The sequence below is a fragment of the Pimephales promelas genome, unplaced genomic scaffold, assembly GCF_988280905.1.
Source record: "Pimephales promelas unplaced genomic scaffold, fPimPro1.hap1.1 HAP1_SCAFFOLD_72, whole genome shotgun sequence".
In the NCBI taxonomy this organism is placed as follows: domain Eukaryota; kingdom Metazoa; phylum Chordata; class Actinopteri; order Cypriniformes; family Leuciscidae; genus Pimephales; species Pimephales promelas.
Window position 1 is genome coordinate 35,001 of NW_028297307.1, and position 5,000 is coordinate 40,000.

General features: G+C 47.3%; 25 non-coding genes across 25 annotated transcripts; all 25 read right to left on the reverse strand.

The window, feature by feature from the left end:
- Positions 1-52: 52 nt before the first annotated feature.
- LOC148961019 (5S ribosomal RNA) lies at positions 53-171 on the reverse strand. The gene has a single exon (XR_016154800.1). It is a non-coding gene; the product is annotated as a 5S ribosomal RNA (ribosomal RNA).
- Positions 172-234: 63 nt separating this feature from the next.
- Positions 235-353, reverse strand: LOC148961020 (5S ribosomal RNA). The gene has a single exon (XR_016154572.1). It is a non-coding gene; the product is annotated as a 5S ribosomal RNA (ribosomal RNA).
- A 63-nt stretch (positions 354-416) lies between these two features.
- Positions 417-535, reverse strand: LOC148961021 (5S ribosomal RNA). Its single transcript, XR_016154573.1, has one exon. It is a non-coding gene; the product is annotated as a 5S ribosomal RNA (ribosomal RNA).
- A 63-nt stretch (positions 536-598) lies between these two features.
- Positions 599-717, reverse strand: LOC148961022 (5S ribosomal RNA). Its single transcript, XR_016154574.1, has one exon. It is a non-coding gene; the product is annotated as a 5S ribosomal RNA (ribosomal RNA).
- Positions 718-888: 171 nt separating this feature from the next.
- LOC148961023 (5S ribosomal RNA) lies at positions 889-1,007 on the reverse strand. Its single transcript, XR_016154575.1, has one exon. It is a non-coding gene; the product is annotated as a 5S ribosomal RNA (ribosomal RNA).
- A 63-nt stretch (positions 1,008-1,070) lies between these two features.
- LOC148961024 (5S ribosomal RNA) lies at positions 1,071-1,189 on the reverse strand. Its single transcript, XR_016154576.1, has one exon. It is a non-coding gene; the product is annotated as a 5S ribosomal RNA (ribosomal RNA).
- A 63-nt stretch (positions 1,190-1,252) lies between these two features.
- Positions 1,253-1,371, reverse strand: LOC148961025 (5S ribosomal RNA). The gene has a single exon (XR_016154577.1). It is a non-coding gene; the product is annotated as a 5S ribosomal RNA (ribosomal RNA).
- Positions 1,372-1,434: 63 nt separating this feature from the next.
- Positions 1,435-1,553, reverse strand: LOC148961026 (5S ribosomal RNA). The gene has a single exon (XR_016154578.1). It is a non-coding gene; the product is annotated as a 5S ribosomal RNA (ribosomal RNA).
- Positions 1,554-1,616: 63 nt separating this feature from the next.
- On the reverse strand, positions 1,617-1,735 carry LOC148961027 (5S ribosomal RNA). The gene has a single exon (XR_016154580.1). It is a non-coding gene; the product is annotated as a 5S ribosomal RNA (ribosomal RNA).
- Positions 1,736-1,798: 63 nt separating this feature from the next.
- On the reverse strand, positions 1,799-1,917 carry LOC148961028 (5S ribosomal RNA). Its single transcript, XR_016154581.1, has one exon. It is a non-coding gene; the product is annotated as a 5S ribosomal RNA (ribosomal RNA).
- A 172-nt stretch (positions 1,918-2,089) lies between these two features.
- On the reverse strand, positions 2,090-2,208 carry LOC148961029 (5S ribosomal RNA). The gene has a single exon (XR_016154582.1). It is a non-coding gene; the product is annotated as a 5S ribosomal RNA (ribosomal RNA).
- A 63-nt stretch (positions 2,209-2,271) lies between these two features.
- On the reverse strand, positions 2,272-2,390 carry LOC148961030 (5S ribosomal RNA). The gene has a single exon (XR_016154583.1). It is a non-coding gene; the product is annotated as a 5S ribosomal RNA (ribosomal RNA).
- A 63-nt stretch (positions 2,391-2,453) lies between these two features.
- LOC148961031 (5S ribosomal RNA) lies at positions 2,454-2,572 on the reverse strand. The gene has a single exon (XR_016154584.1). It is a non-coding gene; the product is annotated as a 5S ribosomal RNA (ribosomal RNA).
- A 63-nt stretch (positions 2,573-2,635) lies between these two features.
- On the reverse strand, positions 2,636-2,754 carry LOC148961032 (5S ribosomal RNA). Its single transcript, XR_016154586.1, has one exon. It is a non-coding gene; the product is annotated as a 5S ribosomal RNA (ribosomal RNA).
- A 63-nt stretch (positions 2,755-2,817) lies between these two features.
- Positions 2,818-2,936, reverse strand: LOC148961033 (5S ribosomal RNA). The gene has a single exon (XR_016154870.1). It is a non-coding gene; the product is annotated as a 5S ribosomal RNA (ribosomal RNA).
- A 63-nt stretch (positions 2,937-2,999) lies between these two features.
- Positions 3,000-3,118, reverse strand: LOC148961034 (5S ribosomal RNA). The gene has a single exon (XR_016154587.1). It is a non-coding gene; the product is annotated as a 5S ribosomal RNA (ribosomal RNA).
- A 63-nt stretch (positions 3,119-3,181) lies between these two features.
- LOC148961035 (5S ribosomal RNA) lies at positions 3,182-3,300 on the reverse strand. Its single transcript, XR_016154588.1, has one exon. It is a non-coding gene; the product is annotated as a 5S ribosomal RNA (ribosomal RNA).
- A 63-nt stretch (positions 3,301-3,363) lies between these two features.
- Positions 3,364-3,482, reverse strand: LOC148961036 (5S ribosomal RNA). The gene has a single exon (XR_016154589.1). It is a non-coding gene; the product is annotated as a 5S ribosomal RNA (ribosomal RNA).
- A 170-nt stretch (positions 3,483-3,652) lies between these two features.
- LOC148961037 (5S ribosomal RNA) lies at positions 3,653-3,771 on the reverse strand. The gene has a single exon (XR_016154590.1). It is a non-coding gene; the product is annotated as a 5S ribosomal RNA (ribosomal RNA).
- Positions 3,772-3,834: 63 nt separating this feature from the next.
- On the reverse strand, positions 3,835-3,953 carry LOC148961038 (5S ribosomal RNA). Its single transcript, XR_016154592.1, has one exon. It is a non-coding gene; the product is annotated as a 5S ribosomal RNA (ribosomal RNA).
- Positions 3,954-4,016: 63 nt separating this feature from the next.
- LOC148961039 (5S ribosomal RNA) lies at positions 4,017-4,135 on the reverse strand. The gene has a single exon (XR_016154593.1). It is a non-coding gene; the product is annotated as a 5S ribosomal RNA (ribosomal RNA).
- A 171-nt stretch (positions 4,136-4,306) lies between these two features.
- LOC148961040 (5S ribosomal RNA) lies at positions 4,307-4,425 on the reverse strand. The gene has a single exon (XR_016154594.1). It is a non-coding gene; the product is annotated as a 5S ribosomal RNA (ribosomal RNA).
- A 63-nt stretch (positions 4,426-4,488) lies between these two features.
- LOC148961041 (5S ribosomal RNA) lies at positions 4,489-4,607 on the reverse strand. The gene has a single exon (XR_016154595.1). It is a non-coding gene; the product is annotated as a 5S ribosomal RNA (ribosomal RNA).
- A 63-nt stretch (positions 4,608-4,670) lies between these two features.
- LOC148961042 (5S ribosomal RNA) lies at positions 4,671-4,789 on the reverse strand. The gene has a single exon (XR_016154596.1). It is a non-coding gene; the product is annotated as a 5S ribosomal RNA (ribosomal RNA).
- A 63-nt stretch (positions 4,790-4,852) lies between these two features.
- On the reverse strand, positions 4,853-4,971 carry LOC148961043 (5S ribosomal RNA). Its single transcript, XR_016154597.1, has one exon. It is a non-coding gene; the product is annotated as a 5S ribosomal RNA (ribosomal RNA).
- Between the last annotated feature and the right edge of the window lie 29 nt (positions 4,972-5,000).

Genomic DNA, 5,000 nt, shown 5'->3' on the forward strand with positions numbered 1-5,000 from the left:
CCAAAATTGGGCTATTTGAATGGTTAGAACATTAGGGTAGTAAACTACATAAAGCTTACAGCACCTGGTATTCCCAGGCGGTCTCCCAACCAAGTACTAACCAGGCCCGACCCTGCTTAGCTTCCGAGATCAGACGAGTTCGGGCGTTCTCAAGGTGGTATGGCCGTAAGCGAAATCTGCTGCCAAAATTGGGCTATTTGAATGGTTAGAACATTAGGGTAGTAAACTACATAAAGCTTACAGCACCTGGTATTCCCAGGCGGTCTCCCATCCAAGTACTAACCAGGCCCGACCCTGCTTAGCTTCCGAGATCAGACGAGTTCGGGCGTTCTCAAGGTGGTATGGCCGTAAGCGAAATCTGCTGCCAAAATTGGGCTATTTGAATGGTTAGAACATTAGGGTAGTAAACTACATAAAGCTTACAGCACCTGGTATTCCCAGGCGGTCTCCCATCCAAGTACTAACCAGGCCCGACCCTGCTTAGCTTCCGAGATCAGACGAGTTCGGGCGTTCTCAAGGTGGTATGGCCGTAAGCGAAATCTGCTGCCAAAATTGGGCTATTTGAATGGTTAGAACATTAGGGTAGTAAACTACATAAAGCTTACAGCACCTGGTATTCCCAGGCGGTCTCCCATCCAAGTACTAACCAGGCCCGACCCTGCTTAGCTTCCGAGATCAGACGAGTTCGGGCGTTCTCAAGGTGGTATGGCCGTAAGCGAAATCTGCTGCCAAAATTGGGCTATTTGAAGAAGAAAAAAAAGAGACTCTTTCAGGCTTTCTGAAGAAACTGAGAGACTATTTCAGGAATTTTGAGGGGAAAAAAGACAATTTAGGATTTTTGAAACATTTCATTGACTCTTTTTTTTTTTTTTTTTTTTTAAACAATAAAGCTTACAGCACCTGGTATTCCCAGGCGGTCTCCCATCCAAGTACTAACCAGGCCCGACCCTGCTTAGCTTCCGAGATCAGACGAGTTCGGGCGTTCTCAAGGTGGTATGGCCGTAAGCGAAATCTGCAGCCAAAATTGGGCTATTTGAATGGTTAGAACATTAGGGTTGTAAACTACATAAAGCTTACAGCACCTGGTATTCCCAGGCGGTCTCCCATCCAAGTACTAACCAGGCCCGACCCTGCTTAGCTTCCGAGATCAGACGAGTTCGGGCGTTCTCAAGGTGGTATGGCCGTAAGCGAAATCTGCTGCCAAAATTGGGCTATTTGAATGGTTAGAACATTAGGGTAGTAAACTACATAAAGCTTACAGCACCTGGTATTCCCAGGCGGTCTCCCATCCAAGTACTAACCAGGCCCGACCCTGCTTAGCTTCCGAGATCAGACGAGTTCGGGCGTTCTCAAGGTGGTATGGCCGTAAGCGAAATCTGCTGCCAAAATTGGGCTATTTGAATGGTTAGAACATTAGGGTAGTAAACTACATAAAGCTTACAGCACCTGGTATTCCCAGGCGGTCTCCCATCCAAGTACTAACCAGGCCCGACCCTGCTTAGCTTCCGAGATCAGACGAGTTCGGGCGTTCTCAAGGTGGTATGGCCGTAAGCGAAATCTGCTGCCAAAATTGGGCTATTTGAATGGTTAGAACATTAGGGTAGTAAACTACATAAAGCTTACAGCACCTGGTATTCCCAGGCGGTCTCCCATCCAAGTACTAACCAGGCCCGACCCTGCTTAGCTTCCGAGATCAGACGAGTTCGGGCGTTCTCAAGGTGGTATGGCCGTAAGCGAAATCTGCTGCCAAAATTGGGCTATTTGAATGGTTAGAACATTAGGGTAGTAAACTACATAAAGCTTACAGCACCTGGTATTCCCAGGCGGTCTCCCATCCAAGTACTAACCAGGCCCGACCCTGCTTAGCTTCCGAGATCAGACGAGTTCGGGCGTTCTCAAGGTGGTATGGCCGTAAGCGAAATCTGCTGCCAAAATTGGGCTATTTGAAGAAGAAAAAAAAGAGACTCTTTCAGGCTTTCTGAAGAAACTGAGAGACTATTTCAGGAATTTTGAGGGGAAAAAAGACAATTTAGGATTTTTGAAACATTTCATTGACTCTTTTTTTTTTTTTTTTTTTTTTAAACAATAAAGCTTACAGCACCTGGTATTCCCAGGCGGTCTCCCATCCAAGTACTAACCAGGCCCGACCCTGCTTAGCTTCCGAGATCAGACGAGTTCGGGCGTTCTCAAGGTGGTATGGCCGTAAGCGAAATCTGTTGCCAAAATTGGGCTATTTGAATGGTTAGAACATTAGGGTTGTAAACTACATAAAGCTTACAGCACCTGGTATTCCCAGGCGGTCTCCCATCCAAGTACTAACCAGGCCCGACCCTGCTTAGCTTCCGAGATCAGACGAGTTCGGGCGTTCTCAAGGTGGTATGGCCGTAAGCGAAATCTGCTGCCAAAATTGGGCTATTTGAATGGTTAGAACATTAGGGTAGTAAACTACATAAAGCTTACAGCACCTGGTATTCCCAGGCGGTCTCCCATCCAAGTACTAACCAGGCCCGACCCTGCTTAGCTTCCGAGATCAGACGAGTTCGGGCGTTCTCAAGGTGGTATGGCCGTAAGCGAAATCTGCTGCCAAAATTGGGCTATTTGAATGGTTAGAACATTAGGGTAGTAAACTACATAAAGCTTACAGCACCTGGTATTCCCAGGCGGTCTCCCATCCAAGTACTAACCAGGCCCGACCCTGCTTAGCTTCCGAGATCAGACGAGTTCGGGCGTTCTCAAGGTGGTATGGCCGTAAGCGAAATCTGCTGCCAAAATTGGGCTATTTGAATGGTTAGAACATTAGGGTAGTAAACTACATAAAGCTTACAGCACCTGGTATTCCCAGGCGGTCTCCCAACCAAGTACTAACCAGGCCCGACCCTGCTTAGCTTCCGAGATCAGACGAGTTCTGGCGTTCTCAAGGTGGTATGGCCGTAAGCGAAATCTGCTGCCAAAATTGGGCTATTTGAATGGTTAGAACATTAGGGTAGTAAACTACATAAAGCTTACAGCACCTGGTATTCCCAGGCGGTCTCCCATCCAAGTACTAACCAGGCCCGACCCTGCTTAGCTTCCGAGATCAGACGAGTTCGGGCGTTCTCAAGGTGGTATGGCCGTAAGCGAAATCTGCTGCCAAAATTGGGCTATTTGAATGGTTAGAACATTAGGGTTGTAAACTACATAAAGCTTACAGCACCTGGTATTCCCAGGCGGTCTCCCATCCAAGTACTAACCAGGCCCGACCCTGCTTAGCTTCCGAGATCAGACGAGTTCGGGCGTTCTCAAGGTGGTATGGCCGTAAGCGAAATCTGCTGCCAAAATTGGGCTATTTGAATGGTTAGAACATTAGGGTAGTAAACTACATAAAGCTTACAGCACCTGGTATTCCCAGGCGGTCTCCCATCCAAGTACTAACCAGGCCCGACCCTGCTTAGCTTCCGAGATCAGACGAGTTCGGGCGTTCTCAAGGTGGTATGGCCGTAAGCGAAATCTGCAGCCAAAATTGGGCTATTTGAAGAAGAAAAAAAAGAGACTCTTTCAGGCTTTCTGAAGAAACTGAGAGACTATTTCAGGAATTTTGAGGGGAAAAAAGACAATTTAGGATTTTTGAAACATTTCATTGACTCTTTTTTTTTTTTTTTTTTTTAAACAATAAAGCTTACAGCACCTGGTATTCCCAGGCGGTCTCCCATCCAAGTACTAACCAGGCCCGACCCTGCTTAGCTTCCGAGATCAGACGAGTTCGGGCGTTCTCAAGGTGGTATGGCCGTAAGCGAAATCTGCTGCCAAAATTGGGCTATTTGAATGGTTAGAACATTAGGGTAGTAAACTACATAAAGCTTACAGCACCTGGTATTCCCAGGCGGTCTCCCATCCAAGTACTAACCAGGCCCGACCCTGCTTAGCTTCCGAGATCAGACGAGTTCGGGCGTTCTCAAGGTGGTATGGCCGTAAGCGAAATCTGCTGCCAAAATTGGGCTATTTGAATGGTTAGAACATTAGGGTAGTAAACTACATAAAGCTTACAGCACCTGGTATTCCCAGGCGGTCTCCCATCCAAGTACTAACCAGGCCCGACCCTGCTTAGCTTCCGAGATCAGACGAGTTCGGGCGTTCTCAAGGTGGTATGGCCGTAAGCGAAATCTGCTGCCAAAATTGGGCTATTTGAAGAAGAAAAAAAAGAGACTCTTTCAGGCTTTCTGAAGAAACTGAGAGACTATTTCAGGAATTTTGAGGGGAAAAAAGACAATTTAGGATTTTTGAAACATTTCATTGACTCTTTTTTTTTTTTTTTTTTTTTAAACAATAAAGCTTACAGCACCTGGTATTCCCAGGCGGTCTCCCATCCAAGTACTAACCAGGCCCGACCCTGCTTAGCTTCCGAGATCAGACGAGTTCGGGCGTTCTCAAGGTGGTATGGCCGTAAGCGAAATCTGCAGCCAAAATTGGGCTATTTGAATGGTTAGAACATTAGGGTTGTAAACTACATAAAGCTTACAGCACCTGGTATTCCCAGGCGGTCTCCCATCCAAGTACTAACCAGGCCCGACCCTGCTTAGCTTCCGAGATCAGACGAGTTCGGGCGTTCTCAAGGTGGTATGGCCGTAAGCGAAATCTGCTGCCAAAATTGGGCTATTTGAATGGTTAGAACATTAGGGTAGTAAACTACATAAAGCTTACAGCACCTGGTATTCCCAGGCGGTCTCCCATCCAAGTACTAACCAGGCCCGACCCTGCTTAGCTTCCGAGATCAGACGAGTTCGGGCGTTCTCAAGGTGGTATGGCCGTAAGCGAAATCTGCTGCCAAAATTGGGCTATTTGAATGGTTAGAACATTAGGGTAGTAAACTACATAAAGCTTACAGCACCTGGTATTCCCAGGCGGTCTCCCATCCAAGTACTAACCAGGCCCGACCCTGCTTAGCTTCCGAGATCAGACGAGTTCGGGCGTTCTCAAGGTGGTATGGCCGTAAGCGAAATCTGCTGCCAAAATTGGGCTATTTG